General features: G+C 42.4%; 1 protein-coding gene across 9 annotated transcripts in view; it reads left to right on the top strand.

Annotated features, from left to right (window-relative positions):
* The window catches only part of APBB2 (amyloid beta precursor protein binding family B member 2), a 318,370-nt gene that overhangs the window by 103,486 nt on the left and 196,561 nt on the right, over window positions 1-18,323 (top strand). For 6 of the 9 annotated variants that reach the window (XM_054582097.1, XM_054582096.1, XM_054582094.1 and 3 more), the window contains one exon: window positions 9,997-10,112. The gene's annotated coding sequence lies outside the window, so the exon portion shown is untranslated. Of the gene's footprint in view, window positions 1-9,996; window positions 10,113-18,323 lie in introns of those variants that run through there. The other 3 variants (XM_054582093.1, XM_054582090.1, XM_054582088.1) reach the window with 1 other exon arrangement.

Here is an 18,323-nt window from a genome sequence, read left to right as displayed (position 1 = left end):
CGGGAGCGCGCGTGCACGTGTGTGTGTGTGTGTGTGTGTGTGTGTGTGTGTGTGTACACACACGTACCCTGGAGCCTCCTGCTTGCCTGCTTCATTTTGGACTGTTTACTCCAGAGGCCTTTTGCCCAGCTGTTGACCTGGAATTTTCCTTTACTATCATGTTGGGATGTCTTGATGGACATATTTATGCCGGATGACATCTCTCTTGGTTTCTTCTCTCTTTTGGGGAAGCACATTGTCCAGTTACTTCTTGAGAAAGAAGTATGTATGGTATAATTTTCTTGAGATGTAGCATGTGTTAAAATATTATTTAGTATGTCCACATAGATGATTGATAGAAAATATGAAGTTGGAGATTATTTTCCCTGAGAGTTTTGGAGACCTTGTTTCATTTTCTTCTGTTTCCAATTTGTCATTGAATTGTTGAATGCTTTTCCAGTTCTGTTTACTTTATTTGTGACTTTTTTTGGTGGGGGGACTTTTAGAGGGTTTTGTTTTTGTTTTTGTTTTAATATTCTGAGGTTTCATCATAATGTGCCTTGGTGTATAACTTTTTTCATTCATTGTGAAGATTTTTGTAGGTGGTGGTGGCGGATAATTTTATTCCCACTGTCTTCTGTATTCTCTATTTTCTGGAACTCTTATTTTCTAGATGCTGGAAATTTTGTATGTTTCTTCCAACTTTCTTATTGGACAAAAAGATTCCTGGTCCCAAACCTTGTATCTTTTTGTTGTACTCTGGAGGAACATTTACTTCTATTATCTTCTAACCCTTCTGTGGATTTTTTATTTCTATGATCATAATATTAATTCTAGGAACTCTTATTCTCACAGTATTTCTATTTTATAGTGTCCTATTCATTTTTGCTTTATGGACACAATATCTTTTGCCCTCTTGGAGTTATTAATAATGTACACGTGAAGGTTTTTCCTGCTCCCAACATTGACTGTTTCCTCCTCAAGTTCCTGTTTGTCATGTTATACTCTTCATCACACGTCTGGTGACCATTTGCTGTCTATTTTTATTCATGTGGCGGCACTGAAAACTGATTGGAAGCTCTCTGTGTATGAGCAAGTTGACAAGCTCTTTCTTGTCAGCTGAGGCCTTATCATAGGATGGCTTCCTTTTCCCAGAATCCCCATTTCTTGCTAGTTTTTGGTAACTGTAGATCTCTTTCCTTGGGCTGGTTAGTTTCTCCAGGAAAGTCTTCCAGTCTTTTCCTGGCCAGTCCCTGGGAACTCAGCAAAGGGAGGAGTTGTGGGTCTCCCCGTTCAGAGTGTACACCTTCCTTCAGTCCTTGCTTTATGGTGCCTCCCCCTAGTCACTATTCCTAATGTCCCCCAGACCAGACCTGCTCAGGTTTAGCCTCTGCAAGGAGTGAATCTGCAATGGAAAGAGACACTGTTGACAAGCTTCGTGGCTAAGGAGGATCTGGAAGGTTACTTGTTATAATGTCTGGAAAGCAGTCCTCCAGTTTTCAGTGCCACCCTCATACCAGTGCCTCCTTCAGCCAGCCCCCACTTTAAATGAAACTGTGTTTGAACTTGCATTTTCCCAAGGTTCTATGCCCCCTATTGGCTCGCTTCTTCTGTCTGTAGACAGTTAAGTTTTTTCTGTCCCTGCTTTAAAAATTCGCTCATCTTTGGCCCATCTGTTCCCACTTTCAATTTTTTCCCCATTAACTTTTCTCCTCTTTCATTGTCTTCTTGGGAGTTTATCTCTGCCTCTTGCTTAGTGTCATTTAGTATAAGGGATGGAGTAAAGCACATGACTATAATCTACCGCATACAACTGAAAATCCCTAATAATGACCTTTTGAGATTTGGTCTTTCAATTTAGATACAAGGTTGTCTGGTCCATTAAAGAAGAGTTAATTAGTTTACTCTAGGATTCCATTTACTTTACTTTTCAGTTTCATTCAGAGATTCTTACCCTCGCTGTCAAAATGAACTAGGCATCACCCTTTATTGATTTGAGCATGCAATAGGAAAAAGGGTCACTTATGTGTAAAGTATAAATTCCAAGTCTGATCTCAAGCCTGTTCACAAAAACAACATACAGTTTCCGACACTATAAAGAAGTGACTTTTACTTCCTGGGGTTTTCTCTGACCATAATCCCAGGTGGGTCAATGTTTCTTAGATTTCCTACGAATTTGACTTGTGTCTGAGCTGGAAAAACATTCTTGTCAAAGAACCATTCTGTCCAGGGGTCCCAGTTGTGTTCTACAGGATACCAAGTTTCCATGAGGCATCTCTAGAGTCTATAGAAGTTATTGGGCCATGACGTCCTTCTCCATTCCTGGCATGAAATCACTCAAGAGTAACTCTTGCAAAATACAGAAGGTTTTGTAATGTGCCAGAGGCTTCCATTATTGAGCACGTAAACGCCGCAGCAGAGTCAGGACCAAATATGGTCTCTCTTTCAACTCTTTTTATTAGTACTTCAATTTTAACAGCAACGATTGATTTTTGTTGACAATGTTTAATATATTCTTAAGGTATATTAAGGATTACTGTAAATAGGGTCTTATCCAACCATTGTAAAGGAGACGGAAGCCATTTCAAATTGTAAAGGTTTTGTGCCCTGCAGGGTTTGAATGAATAGCGGAATCTGATCTGATTCCCAATCTAGAGTTTACAGAATCTTTTTTTTTTTTAAATAATGTTTACTTTCACATCAGAGAATTAATACTTTTCTGCTTCAGACACCCCATGTTCTTTGTTGGTAAATCAAGATTGAGAATATGTAGCGGTTCTGAGAGGAAACGTTTCTATGTGGAGGTCCCTGCTTCCACCGTGATGGGTAGGGGTGCCAGGCATCTGTTGCCGTGTTCACGCCTATGAGAAGCGGCATTGCCTCTGAGCAACAAGGAGGAAGTTCTTCTGTCCTTAAACCCCCAAATTGGGACTCTTTCTCATTATCATAACTCAAAAGATCATCTTTTTAATGAGACGGGTACATCCCTTGTGGTTTTCACAGATTTAATGATCAGATTATGTAATGCAGAGCTTGGCGAAAAATAGCTCTGGTGAGATAGATAATGGAAATTTTACTGACAGCTAAAACAACAGCAACAACTTTGGCCTTTTTCTTTCTGCAAAGCTTTTGACCTCTTCTGCCTTTATTCTTCCTTTATTGTTTTTGGTGATTCTTGAAGGGATTCACCTGTCTTATTTAACATAGTTAGCCTGTATACATTTCTTACTGTATTTTAACTTCAAAAAATTATCACCAGTGTAGAAAAAAATTATTTGCAAGAAGAATTGGATGTGTCATGATTTAGGCATAGTCTAACTTGCATTAGACCACTCTGCAGAGTATTGTGCAGTTATGTATAGGCTCTTAGAAGAAGAAAAATAGATACTTTGCTGATTTTAGAAAGTTCTTCGTGTGTTTTGGAAAGTGGGGCAGGGAAAATAAAAAGAAGAAAGTAGAAGTAATTTAAGAGAAATAGGTAAGGTATAATAAAATGCCTTGAAAACTGCTAAGTAACATAAACATGTTAGTTGCTGTTATTGCAAGAGGTTAGCTTAAAATGAGAAAAAAGTTCACAAAGATTCAGTAAAGAAAACTGGGAAAGAGAGAAAAGAAGTAACTTGGATAAGAAAAAGTTAAGGAAGAAACAAGTGGGAATGCCATAATGGGGGTTTTGCAGTTTAGTTTTTTCTTTTTAAATCGGAAAATTGCACATGTATTTGTAGTTACTGTTTAAACAGTTACATTAAAAACATTTATTAACCAAAAGGAAAGTTCCATTGAAAATACTTCAGGGAAAATAATCTTATCACATGACGGGTAAGGGTTGGGTAGAAACCACCAGACACATGACTTTCTCAGCTCTAAATAAAGATCTGTGTGTCAAGCAGGGGGTGAAGTCCTGTGTTTACACTTAAATAAGGTTTAATTTACATTGGTGGATGTGGGAGTCTTTCAATTTGTTCTCATTCACACCTTTGCAAGGTGGGCATGATTAACCCATTTTACAGACGAGGTTGGAAGACTAATGGACTTGTACACAGTGACTTATTCAGTGACAAATCCCTCCCTTCTTTAGGTTTTGAGTTTATTGCCACATTTGCACAGGCACTTCCCATCAAAGCAATTGGTGTGTTGTGTTTCTGGATATTCAGCTTGTTGGATTTCTCTAAAAGAAGTTCTTGGTAAGTAACAGTGATCACTTACAAATCCAGGGCATGTTTCAGGCTCGACTGTATTTGTATTAAATGACTTCCAATGGATCCTACCTAAGGGTAGTATTTGAATTCTCTAAGAACCAAGATATAAATAAAAAAAAGACATCTCAACTGCCCAAACATGGGTTCAGAGTCTGTGCACCGTGCATGCCCTTCAGATGTTGTCTGAAGCTTGGTATTTAAGTTTAGTTCTCTTGTACTTTTTTATTTTACTTGGTTTCCATAGCTTCCTTGAAGAAGGGAAAGGTTGGTCTCTGACAGCAATGAGACTTGAGTCTTGAGGGCAAGGAAGGGCAAGGAGAAAACCAAACCTTTCAAGGCAGACAAAAGATCTCCCAAAGCACAGCAGGCAGGCGCCTTCGGGGAGCCCAGCAGGCAGCCCTCTGTGCTGGGGAAGCTGTCTTGCCTTTCTAGGCCGGGTTAGTCTGGTTACCCAGCAGCATGCAGCATAAGGCCAACCTTATGCCCTGTCCCTCTGTTCCATTGATTTACCTTCTGCTCAGGTCCTAACTCTACTTGTCTCTAGACCTGGATGTAGAACTTGGATTCACCTTTGGCTCTCCAAAGAGTACTGTCCTATCTGTAGTGTTTGAACTTCAGCAATTTCTTCCTTTTGACTCTCAGAGCGCCCTGTTGCTTTGGCAGGGACTCCGCACCCAGTTCGGCTCATGGTGGTAGGAACTCAACTTCTGCCTAATATCCCCGGACCAGCTCCTTTTCCTCAGAGTCTGTGTTTCATGTTCCAGGGGAGCAAGACCATTGACAGTCCTATTGACGATCCCATATCACCAAACAAAGATTAATTGTATTCTAGATTCTCTGAGAAGACCTTACTTTTCAGAAAAAAAGGATTAATCCAGTATGGTTGAAAGTAAATCCACTTAAAAAAATTTACATGAGTTGTCCTTCAACTGTTACGAAAATCTTGATCATTCTTAATATCTTACTCCTTGAGCTTTCTAAATAGTGGGACTATATACTATAATAACTGCAGTGATTCAGAGAACTGTAATTTAATGTTATAGAATATATTATTTTTGAAGGATATAACCAAATTTTTTAGTAGCTTGCATAGCTTTCATATCAAAAACGTGGTGCATTAAATAAAGCCCTTTTTAAAACATTTTGTTTACAAATTTGTCTTTTAGGTCAATAGCAGCATGTAAGTAGAGATGTTATGATGTCATAAAGTAGTTGGAAGGAGAGATAGTACGACAAGTGGTTGTTGACATGAAATGTTTGTTTTGAGAGAATTCTTGGCATTTTTGAGAATTTGTAGGAGAGGAGGGAAGTATTTGTGTACCTGTTGAGGATTAATGTCCTTGTAGAGCATTTGTTAGTGAATATATTAATGCTAGTACCATAAATATAGTAATTAAAAAGTTGCACACTAAACACTTTATGGATTGGCATAAATATTCCTTTCATTCCCTTGATGGCTTGCATTCAAGGGAATGGCGCATGGCTCATCTCAGTCTCTTCACATTCTTAATCAAGAATAGAGAGAAGGATGGCAGTCTCTAAGGGCTGTTTCCTCCTTCAGGCCTTGCTGATCAGATGGACAGAAATTTTGGTTGCTTTCAGGACTGAGTTATTTTTTAAAAAATTGATTTTATAGAGAGATTGGGGATGGGGGAGGGACAAAGAGAGAGAGACAGAAACAAACTTCAATTTGTTGTTCCACTTATTTATGCATTCATTGATTGATTCTTGTATGTGTCCTGACTGGAGATTGAACCCATGTATCGCAATGACTCTCTAACCAACTGAGCTACCCAGCCAGTGCTAAGACTGAACTATTTTTTTGAACAGTTCAGAAAAAATATTACGTAGTACATACAATAATAACAACGACAATGATATCCCACTATTCCTCACTTTTGCAAACTTTATTTTATTTATTTATTTATAATGAAAGTATCATTAAAGATACTTTCAGACAGTACCATGGGTGTGTTGCTATGTGATGTGTAAATGTGTTTAATATGGTCCCTCAAAGCTTATGTGTTATAAAAGAAGTGAAATGATGAATAATATACGTATATAATAGGACAAAACCATAGACACCTAACGGAGTGAGCTTCAGCATTTTCACAAGGAGTGAGGCTTCATTACCTCATTACGATCTGTTGCCCCAGCGGGTTGAACCTGAGCAGGCTGCTGTGTTGAGTGAGCATGTGGGAGGGGAGGCAGTGCGCTGTTAGAGTGACGATGTCCTGTCCTTCCCAGGAAGGACAACAGAGAAGGCAGGCAGATGTAAAGTGGGCAACTTCTATTGCTTTTCATGCTCAAAATGTTCGCACCTACCCATTTTCTCATTTAGGAGGCTTTTTGTGTTTCATAATTTCATTATTTCTGAATCCTCTTAGTTAACACACAATATTTATTTATGAATTCATAAAGATTTTCTTCTGTAAAGAGGAAAGGAAATGCAGTTGCATGTGGTTTGAAGCTTGGCTTTGGATCAATTAGGGTGGAAAAGGAAGGAATAGAAGATTATTTCTGTTCTCGCTGTCAGGCGTGTCCACCCTTTTGGTGTCTCTGGGCCACACCGGAAGAAGAAGAGTTGTTTTGGGCCACACACTAAATACATGGTGACATGTAATCACAAAAAAAATCTCATAATGTTTTAAATAAATTTATGATTTTGTGTTGGGCTGAGTTCATAGCCATCCTGGGATGCATGCGGCCCATGGGCTGCCTGTTGGACATCCCTGGTTTAATTGGCCTCCTTCTTATTTGTGTGAACTCTTCATTTATGCATTGGTTTATCGATTGATTGTGTATTTATTGACTGCTTGTTGTATATATATCCTTGCCCTGAGCATACAAAGTTGAATGGCCCAGTCAGTAGGCATCAACTGGCTCTGGAACCTTCTCAGTCCTGGCTGAATTCAATGATGATAATGTGTTTATCTAGAATTCTAAAATTCTGTCATCTTCTAAAGATGGCCTGGAGATGTCTATATTGTGGAGCAGCCTTGGCATTTCTGAGGTCACGAAGGCTGCGGAGAATGTAACGTCTGTTTTTCACGTGTTTTCCATTGTATTAGATTTTCTAATGAACTTTGTTTGCTGCTTTGGGCACTAGTGGAGTTCTTGGAAAGAACTAAGTCACTCCACCCACTTCTGTATTTGCCAAAATTCGAGGTCAAGGCGTGGGCAGGAGACTGAAGTGGGTTGACAGCACGTATGCTAGGAAATCTCGGGGGCAGGTGCTGCCGCCAGCACCACTCCCCTTCTTCTTGCCTTTGCTTTCAAGTATCGGACTCGTTATTTTCATTACGTTAGTTGTACTGGGCGGGGGTGGGGTGTGGGGGAGTCTTTGAATTGAAGCATCTTAAGAAGCCTTGTAAGCTGGTAAGTAGTGGTTTCACTTTATGCAACCATATGTAAACTTTTGGAAAATTGACATCCAAAACCTAAGATCATTTTAAGAGCATTCTTCTCAATCATTGCGTACACAGTACTTTTTGATACTATTAAGTTCTACTATGGGTATGCTTATCCCATAAATATTCCACCTTGATACATACTGGCAAATATAGTTTTGTTTTTTTTTTTCATTAAAATGGGGTTGGACTACTTTAATTTTGGAAGGTAGCATGCCAGAAACCAAGATTTTTAACATCTGTGTCTCCAAATCATTTCTGTGTCAACTTGTTTCAGCAAAGAGTCACACCACCTATTTATCTAATATTGATGTCATTTGGTCTCTTGCCTCCAGCCTCCCAATGCTCTTGCCTACACACTTCCTATAACCAGATTTGTCTTTATTCCTCTGTCACATTCTGCTAACATCAGAAGGATGTGGATTCTGCTTTCTCTTCAAGGCCAGCTCCTTCCTCTGTACGCCTGCCCCTTTCCCCACCTTCTTTGGGATCTTATGCCATCCTTTCCTCCTCCCTCTTGTGCCCTCAACCTTTCTCTCTTACTGATTCCTTCAGCCTATTGACATGGCCTTCCATCAGAACTTGTCCCTTCCAGCATCCGTCCGTTCTCTCTCTTCTCTTCCACTGGCTCTGTTGTCTCTGCCTCCAACACTTCACTGAAAACACCCTCAGTCAAGGTGGCCAGTAACTGCCTAAGAGTCAAATCCAAAGGTATATTTTTCATTTTTTGTCTTCATCCACCGCATTGTATCCCATGGGACTTCTCTCTCTGCCTTTCTTCCTTGGGCTTATTCAGAAGATCTTTTTCCTCTGCTCATTCAGATCCTTTCATTCTACCCAAGTTCCTTCAGTGATATCACCCACTAACATAATTTTTCTACTTTCTGTGTAATGAACACTTATATGCCTTTATGTTTTACTTAGGTTTCTTCCCCAAGCTTTATACTCAAGGATATATGGTATACCTATCTGAATCTTCTACACCGCGATTTCTAATGCCCCAAACTAAACTCCATTTCTTTATTAAACATGCTCAATCTCCTGTATTCTCTGCCTCAGTTGCCGCTCCTGTCCACCCACATGTAGTCATTTTCCAAGTTGTTTTGTGTCTGGATGTTTCCCAAGTACTAATTCTTCTCTCCTTTCCCCTTTCCTACCTACTTCCACTGTCCCAATCCCCACCCTTCCTCTCCTATCTAACAACCTAAGTGGACTCGTTGGTCTCCCTACCTCCACTCTGTCCCTTTTGAATCCACCCAGAGAAAGGAATGCACACATCTGAAGCGCAGATCTCACGCAGCAGTGGCTGTCTGTGGGCAGGAGACAGTCAGAGCACGTGGATATGTGCAGAAGGTTATGATCTGGCCCCAGGCTTCTTTCTTGGCCTCACCCCATAGCACTGAATTGCATGTGCAGCTTCTTAATGCTGCCTTTTCCCTTGTCTGTGTCCCATTACCAGCTTGGCTAAGTTCTACCCAGCCTGAGGTCACATCAGGCATCCCTTCTGCTTGGAAGCCTTCCCTGACCTCCCCATTTCTGGGCTAGGTGCCTCTGCTTGACATGAGTCACTTCAGCTGACATCCCACTGCTCTACTGGGCCCGTTGTGCGTGTCTCTGGCCCCATTACTTAAAGATAGAGGCTGTGTCTTATTTATCTTTGTAGCTCCAGTGTTTAGCACAGTGCTTAGCATATAGTAGGTGTTCAACATATGCTTTTTAAGTGAAAAATTAATAGTGACAGTAAATCAACTCAAGGTTTACAAAAATGGGCAAAAGTAACCTATGCACAGTAGTCAAAAGTAATCTGTGCACAGTAGTTACCTTTGGGGGACACGAAGGGAGCTTCTGGGGTTGGATGTGGTGTGTTTAGGTTAGGAAAATTCATTGTGCTGTCCACCTGTGGTATGTGTTCTTTTCTACATTTATGTTACATGTCGAGTTTTTCTAAAAAATCGGTTTGACGTCTTATCTACCCAATACAGGAAATTTCCTTTTTTTCCTTTTGAGCTTTTAGAGTTTTTACAGGATATTAGTTCAGATTTTACGGCAGAGAACCAGGCTACTGCTGTTCCTCTTCGTGAAGGAAGAGGAAGATGACAAAGCATTAGTGAAATATGCACGGGATGCCTGGCCTTCCAAAGAGGGCCCCGGACGCCAGCCCCGGTGGAGGGACTTGCCGTGACCTGCACGCCTGTCACACTTATTACAGGGGCCACATGCTAATCCTCAGTGAGCTCTGGGCCTGCTTGCAGTGACAGGGATACTTCGCCTCGGATGTGACTATGAATAATTCATAAATGTAGTTATCTGGAAATTTGCGGTCATCATTAGCATTTTAATGAAAAAAAATGCAGTCATTATTCTCAATCTCTGTTTTGTTTCTGCTTTCTTTCCTCCCCCCACCACAGCCAACCCTCTCAGTCTTTCCTGAGCGCTTGGAAACTGCTGAGGCCCCTGCCAGTGTGCCGACCGGTCGCTATGGGCAGACGGTACCCGGAGGCTCCCTGTCGTCCAGGCAGCTCCTGTACGTATGGGACTGGTCTCTCTCTCTTTTCCTTTAATTTTTCATTATAGAATATGGCAGGCTTCTGAGTTAGTACAGGTTTATAACATTTAACTTGACAGTGTTTAGAAATGCAAGATAGTGAATTGCTCTCGGGTAAGTTTTTAATATTGAACGATGAGAAATGTTATCTAAATTAGGATTTTAATAATTCGGTGGCCTTATAAAAGACCAGGAGTGCATATCAGCAATCTTCCTTTCAGTGCATCCAGTCAGATAGAGGATTTGTGGGGTATTTTAGCCATTTTTCTATCATATATTTAACATTTGCACCAATCCCAGTGTCATAAATTAAAAACATTTCCCAGTGATTGTTTTAGTTCTTTTGGAATAAAGAAACTTATGGGCCCAGAAGAGACTTCATTTGGGTATGTCATTGTGGAATACGTGTTAGGAAGAGAGAGTCTGCAGTTCTTACTCCTTAACGTTCTCCAGGGGAGGAAACAAACGCCCGATTTGCTCAGGGGAGGCCTTCCGAGTCTCACAGCGCTACGTCCTTCCAGTCAGTCCTTCCCGTCATCTCTTGGGAATGGCTGCCGTTGCAGCCTTTTTCTATTTGTCACTTACCCCCGCTTCACTTATTTCTCTTTACCCCCGATCTCTCTTATTTCTATAAAAGAGAGTTTGTTTCAAACGTATTTTTTTGTTCCCTTTAGTCCTCCAGCTTTGGGCCAGCTGTTTAGATACTTAGTTTTGTCGCTTCCCTTTGAATTTCTGGAATGTTGGCTTCAAATCAGAGGTGTGTTTGGGGTTATTTTCCAGAGGGCCTTTGCTCCCACATCCTGTCCACTGCGATCCTTGTTCGAATTCACCTTTAACTCCCCTTTCCTTGTCCAGTTCAGTGTCTTCTTCATAGGAAAGTCTGAACCACCCTCTAGTCCGTACCCAGGTAGTTGCTTCTGACGCCCCCCTAATAGAGCCAGATTGTTGGGAGCAGCAGTGGAAGGGAGAGCTGACAACAGCGTGTGGATTCAGACCGACCACCAGGGGTGGGATGGACAGCTTTCGCACATATACCTCACTGTCCCCCAACAGCATTGCTGTATAACTCTGAAATTATCAATTTTCAGAGTGAGCATCATCAGAAAAGGTTTACACTTTCTGCTGTTGACGAGAGGTCGGCAAACTATGACCCATGGGCCAGATCCAGCCCAGACCTGTTTTTTTAGGAGCTCACGGTGGCTTCTATAGTTTTAAATGGTTATATAAATACCTACCTACTCTCTATTTTGCCCCTTGCCCCTTAGGGCCTAACATATCTACAATCTGGCCTGTTACGAAAAAATTTGCGTAGCCCTGCTCTAGGAGAAAGTTGGGAGCCACATTCTATGATTGAACCCTGTGAAACTATCTTTTGACCTACTAAAATGCTTATTTCCTATAGTTTGATCTAATGTATACTAAGGAAATTCTTTTTTCAAATGGTTAAAATTGTAAAGTTTGGACTCTTGGAATGACGAAGTAAAGTTCCGTGGGAAATTCACAAATGTGGGCCTGCTCGTTTTTCCCCATCTTGGTGAACGATTCATTGCCCCCTCCTCTCCGGAGGTCTTCAGAGGGCCCTGAGCTGCAAAGCCTTACGCTGTTAAATAGTTGAAAGGAAGATCTTCTTTTCTCTTGACTTATTTTTTTAAACCAAGAGTCCTCTAGAGAAAACCGTCTTTTTATCTTCCCCTTCCTGGGTGCAGGGACGAGCTCGCCATCCTCAGAGGCCCCTGTGGGCGCGGCACCTGTGCTTCTTTCTGGTGGGAAGGCGGATGAGGGGCTGCCTTTGCCACGGGCCACGCCTGCTGCCCCCTCGGCCTGCAGTGTGTCTGCCTAACGCGTTGCTTGAAACGTCCTTCCCTGGAGCTGGAATGTGGGTCTCACCCTTTGCGCTTTCTGTTTTCTTCCCCCCATAATGTCGATCCCTTAGTCCAGTGCATTAAAACCGTCCTTCAGTTTATGTGGTTTGTTTTCCATTCTTTCTCTCCCCTTTGTACCTTCCTTCTCCGGATTATTAAATAAATCTGCTTATTGAAACCTACAGCTGACCCTCTTCAGTGGCCACCCTTCGTGGTGGGAGACACTAACCTCAGCTGCTCTGTGTCCTGTCACCTGAGACAAGAAATCTAAGATGACTTGGGGCCTCTGAGCCAGGCCAGGGTCTGAACCGGGCCACATTGTTCCCAGGGCAGGAAAACTACTTCAGGGGGGAAAACAACTCTCTGGAGTTTATAATTTTGTTACTAAGCGTGGTCAGAACCATCAGTCAGGAGTTGGTAGTCCATGCTGCTGTACTCTGAACTGTTCTTGAGGCTCACATGGCAAGTTGGAGTTTAGATTTTCTTTCCTTCTGTTTTGGGACCATTGCTCTGCCTTTCCAGCCTGTCTTCTTTTAGGGCAGGGTGCTGTCCTGTGGGGAGTATGGAATGGCGCACTCATTGAGCGCCAAAATAAGAAGTCAAGAGCTAGAGCTGACCTCTCCTGACATTTCAACAGTGCTTGTGCTAAGACTAGAGGTAACTTACCCTGGGGATGATTCGTCAGGTTGCCCCCGTAATTATTTTTACTTGCCCCTCTCTGTTCCTTGACTGCAGCCGCCGCACTGAGCCCGGCCCTCGGGATCTGGGCTGTTGCAACAGCCTCCAGACTTCTGGTCTGAAGTCTCCCTCCTTGCAAATTAGATTCATTCATAAAAGCCAGATTAATCTAACTGATGAAGCCTAACTCCGATCACGTCACTTCCCTGCCAAGAATATTGAGTGTATCCGCACTAGTCCAGGAGGTCGCCCTGACGTTTGAGTCCTCCACATTTTCTTTCACTACTCCTTTAATACCCATTTCTCATGGTGAAATGTTAGTTATTGTTACTGTTAGCAATAGTACTCCTCTGTAGAAACTTCAGGCTCGCTTAAGTGGGTGCTCCTGCTGAGGCACGCCCTTTGATTCGGGTCAGGGTGCTGTTGCTCATGCTGTTCCCTCTCTGGAACGTGGCTCCTTCTGTCGACAACCTGCTAAAACCCCGTTCGGGCTTCAGGGTGCAGTGGAGTTGCCCTCGTTCTTAGGAAGCTTCACTGGTTTCCTGTCTCTGTCAGCACATGCTCCTGTAGCTCTTAACTCTCCCTCCTGAAGCTTGTATCCCAGATTGCTCTTTCTGTATGCTTTGTCTGAACTTTGACTCTAAGCATGTTCATTTCCCTTCTCTCTTCTGTGTGTGAGGGCAGTGCTTTATCTGTGGTCAGTGCTCAGATATTTGTGGAATCACCTTGGGCTTGGGGATGGGTCTGGATAATCACTGTCCTCAGGAAGCCCCTGCAGAGCATTTCCCAGAGTGCTCGGCAGAGCCAGTGCAGAGCCCAGGACAAGGTGGGGTGAGGGGGGTGCCTCCTCCCGGCTCCCGGGGCCCTCCCTCTGCCTTTCCTTCCCTCTCACTCAGCCGGGTGTTTCCTGCCTTTCTGCACTTGAGAAATGGCCCTTTGAAAAGTAGAAACAGTAACAGGCACGTATGATTATTTCTTTTGGCCTTTCCTCCTTGACTTCCCCACGCTGACGAAAGGCATTGGTTTTCTTTGTGGTTCTACTTCATGCCACACATTGTGTCCTGATTTTACCAGCTTTTCACTTCAAACTGGATTAGCTCGGAAAGGTTTATTTTATTGTCTACATTTCACAGATGAGACAATGAGGCTTGAAACAACAAAGCAGCTTGTTGGAGCAGAGCTGCAGTGGGAGCCTAGGTGTGTCTGCTCCCCAGGTCTGGGTTCTGTGTTCCCACCGGCCTTTCTCCTCACCTGCCACCACTCAGGTGATCCCTTATTTAGATGATGTCTGCTCACCTGTTCTCACTGCCACAGCTTTTGGTAACGGGGGTCTTAAAGGCCTAAAAGATTTAGCATCAAAGGATGCTGACATCTGCGTCGTCTCCTCCTCTGTCCATTATTTAAGCCAGGTGACCGCAGGCAACATGAAGGCCGTGGAAGAGCACTTCACACAGAAGAAGAAATAACTAATACAGAAATAGTAACATATGACGCAAATAATGCATGTTTAGTATAGAGAATTTTAAAAAAATAAAAAGGTTCTCACAACATTGCACACCAAGAGATAAACGCCTTTAACATTTTGTTGAATACTTTTCTATATTTCAAATACTCTCTCAATATATTTATTTCTATTTACTTCCAGAAATGGGACAGTGTTATCCATTGTGTCTACCGAACCAAGTATCATAGGTAACTCTTTAGATCAGTACACTTAACTTTCACAAGTAGCTGCAGCCTGTGATGTTCCAGAGAAAGGCTGTGAACCAGGGGAATGCAGGAAGGCCAACTCACCTCGGCACAAGGAAGAATTTTGTCAGGGTTAAAGATGTTGTCAGGACCCATTAAATGGACTTGCACCATCCGTTCATAGGCCTCAGTTCGGAGTTGAAGAACACTGGCCCAGAGGTCCTGCAGTACGGGAGGGCGTGCCTGGGCAGAGTGAGAGTTTGCAGGGTGCCTGTGGTCGGAGTTCAGAACTCAGCCAGGGCTTGAGGAAACATTTGGAATTTGAGTTAAGACCAGGAGCCCGAGAGCATTGCTCATGATCATTAACAGCCAGTGGGTCTCACTGCCCAGAACAGCCGGGATATGATGTGGTGTCCCGAGAGGGGGGCCTTCTGCTCCTGCCTTAATTGGTTTTCCTGGTGTGGGAGGAAGTCCTGTAGGATCGCCCAGATGCGGGTGATCTCAGCGAAGAACCGTCAGGGAGTCTCACAGTTTCAGTAATAAAATTCTATGAATGGAGAGTGGCTCTAGGAGTTGGGAAAGGTTAAAGGCCACAAGACTTTAAAAACTGATAAGATTTTTATTCTTTCCAAGGGAAAAAAAAAGATTCATTTATTTTAGAAAAATGTGTAAATACCAAAACCACAAGGGGGGAAAAAAAATCCTTAACATTTTTCATGTGTCTTTACAGTCTGTGTGTATGTGTGTATGCATGTATCTGTGCCTTAAAAAATTTTTTTAAAAAAATTGTATTTATTTAGAGCGAGGGAGAAAAAGAGAGAAACATTAGTGTGTGGTTGCTTCTTGCATACCCACATTGGGCACCTGGCCCACAACCCAGGCTTGTGCCCTTATGGGAATCAAACTCACGATCTTTCGGTTAGCAGGCTGGTGCTCAATCCACTGAGCCACACCAGCCAGGGCTGCATCTGTACCTTTATATGAAGCATTACTGTGATCATACTGTACATCTTAGTTTATGACCTTTTTTTTTTTTTTTGTAGCTTAACTCATCATGGAAATTTCTGGTATTATTAAATATTCTAGTATGTGCTATTTAATGATCATAAACTTTATTACATTGCTCGGATATATTGTAATTAACAACCACCCATTGTTGAACATTTAGGTTATTCCTACTTTTCTTCTGTCCTTCTTGATTAATCATTGCTCATAACTTTTTTTCCTCCTTAAACAATGCTTAGAAATGAAACTACGAAGTTAAAGGGTTGCTTGTACATTTTCAAGACATTGCTACACATGTCCAGACTGCCCTCTGGGGAAGTTTTATCTATTTTCATTCTGTCATCCTTGTGTGAGGGCCGTCTGTTTCCTCCCACCCTGGCCCAGGGATTTATTTCTCATGATTTTGACATTTTCTTTTACTTAAAAAGTTGTTAGTTATATTGTATTCAGTTTTTCCATGCACTTGAAACTGGCAGAGTCCCCCTTTGTCACCTTGGCTCACCACATTGACTAGAAATTTTACCACCACTGTCTGATTATCAGATTTGAAGACCTTTGACTCACTGGATCACAGTCCCAGAGTTCTACAGAGCTTTAAAAACAGATAAGTGTTATATAAATGTTAAATCAGTGGATGAGTATTCCAGTTCTTCTATTGAGACCCCTTACACCTGAGTCACCACAGTTTTATAGCGTAGTGGGTACAGTCTTATGGGAGCTACCCAGTCACTGACGGAACACCGCCTTCTCTGCCTGTCTCAGAATCAGTAAGGTAGGTTCCAGATTTTTACATGGTGTGTGAACCCAAGCTTTGAAAGGGATTATCTGTGGCTTGTCTACTGCCAATATTTTTCAGATACTCATAGTGCTTATTTTCATGTCCAGTGAGTAACGTTACATCTTGATGTTAACAGTACTAAAGAAAGGTGATTATTTCTCTACCTGAAGAAAGAAATTCAAGTTCCACAGTCCAAGTTAAAAATCCCTTCTTTGTAAGTTTTTGCTTTCTTCTTTTTTTTAAAACCCTCTGTAATCTGCTTTGTTTGAGGTTGGGATTTTGAAATTTTCTGTGGTTGTAACAGAAACATCTGTTCACGCGGATGCTGTCTGGATCTAGCACTTCCCCTGCGGTAACACAAGAGAGGGCAGAACAAATAGCGCCCTGTTGTCTCCAGTAGTGTAGGGTTCAATACCCTGGGAAGAAGCCTGCTTGGTATCTGCTTTTGCTATGGAATGAGAATAGGAATGAATAGTCCTTGGAGGGAACTAGATGTGACTTCCTTTTCTCTTTCCATAGACTAGCTTTAATGTTGCAAGGGAACCTGTTTTTATTGTGTTGCGTACCAGCAGACCTCATGCCCAGCCAGCATACACGGGACAACAGTTGGGCAGCCTTTCCCCCTCACTCTATCCAAAAGGGTTTAAAAGCTCCTTCTGTGAATGTGGTGGTCAAGCTTTCACTCAGCAGGAGGTGAGAAGAAGGGATTGTCCTGAGGGGTGGCCAGCACAGCTTCTGCTAAGGTGCGTAGCGGGAAGGAAATACTCCAAATTTTGGGAGCTTAAGATCTGTCTTCTGGGAGCTGCCCCCAGAAAGGAAAGAAGAGGAATATGCAATTTTATGAGGCAATGTTGAAACCAAAGCAAATGGGAATTATTTTTCCAGATTTCCTAGACACTTGGCTCATTCATGCAAAACCTGAAATTGTTCTCAGGGGAAGTGAACGCTGGTGACCCGAATGAAGGCCACCGAAGTCCTTGCGACATGAAGCCCGTTGGATTCCTAAAGGAGAGACTTGGTATATTTCAGAGTCATGACGTAGGTCAGGTCATTGTTACCCTCCGAACCTTCTAGCCCTTTCTTTCATGAGTGTGTGTATGAAAAAATTAGCAAGCGTGCAGTATTGAATATTCTATAGAGAACTCTTTATTAAAGGTATATGTAGGCTCTTTAGTCATTCTCTTTCTTTCAGGCCTATGGAAAATCTGTGGGATTTTATTTGTTTTCTCCTCTGAATTCTTTCTTTGGGGTGTCCAATTATGGGAAACGTTGATCCCCAGCTTGCGAGGTACAAGACATTCCCCAAAGAGCTTAGGTTACATATTGCTTATTTGGAACTTGATACCGATAAATCCAGCACAGCTTGGCTAAATCATGCATACCTGCCACCGTCTTGTCCCTGTGCCAGGGGCTCAGGTAGGGGTCGAGAGCGCTTCCTGTTGATTGAACATCAGGAGACAGAAACTTTTTGTTTTTGAAATTACCATTCCTCACACAGGAGGGCTAAGTTTACGTAAAGCTTAAAAGAGCTTCCCCTTGTTCCCGTTAAGGGACAGGGTGGAGTTAAGACTGGAGGGATGATCAGGCCCACTCAGTAGCTCAGCTGACTCTGCGTCTCCTATACTCATAATGCTGGGTTTATGCTGGTTTCTCTGGAGGATTGAGAAGACTCACAGACTGTCCTCAAAGAGTTTATGTTTTCAGTATAGTAACAATGTCCTTTAGAATCAAGTTATGTGGTGTAGTGGTTCATAGAAGAGGAGGCCAGTAAAGATATATGTAATCAGTGAAGTTCAAGGGGAAGGCAACAAGTGTAGAGAGAGTCTTCCTCCAATAGGACACAACGGTCTGGGAGTAGGCGTGATTCAGATCATGGAGTTCAAAGCTCGGCTATGGAATTGCAGATGCTTTGGGAGGTATTTGGAGGGCACAGGATGTGGAGTGTTGTGAAGAAACCTAATGAAGCGAGGTTACACAGGAAGGGTCTAGGGAAATGCATATCGCGGTGAGAACAAAGAAAACGCTCACTGTAAGCTATTTCTGTTATTATTAATAACTAACACATAGCCAGGAACTATTCTAAGCACTTTGTCTATATTTTAATCCTCCCGGCAGCTCTCTGACGGTGATACTGTAATCACTGAATTGCAGATGAGGATGCTAGACACAGAAGAGGCA

Source organism: Pteronotus mesoamericanus, unplaced genomic scaffold, assembly GCF_021234165.1.
Source record: "Pteronotus mesoamericanus isolate MK-2021 breed Mesoamerican mustached bat unplaced genomic scaffold, CSHL_Meso_final contig_68, whole genome shotgun sequence".
Classification (NCBI taxonomy): Eukaryota; Metazoa; Chordata; class Mammalia; order Chiroptera; family Mormoopidae; genus Pteronotus; species Pteronotus mesoamericanus.
The sequence above is the reverse complement of the archived record's forward strand: the minus strand, read 5'-3'. Positions and strand labels throughout refer to the sequence as shown.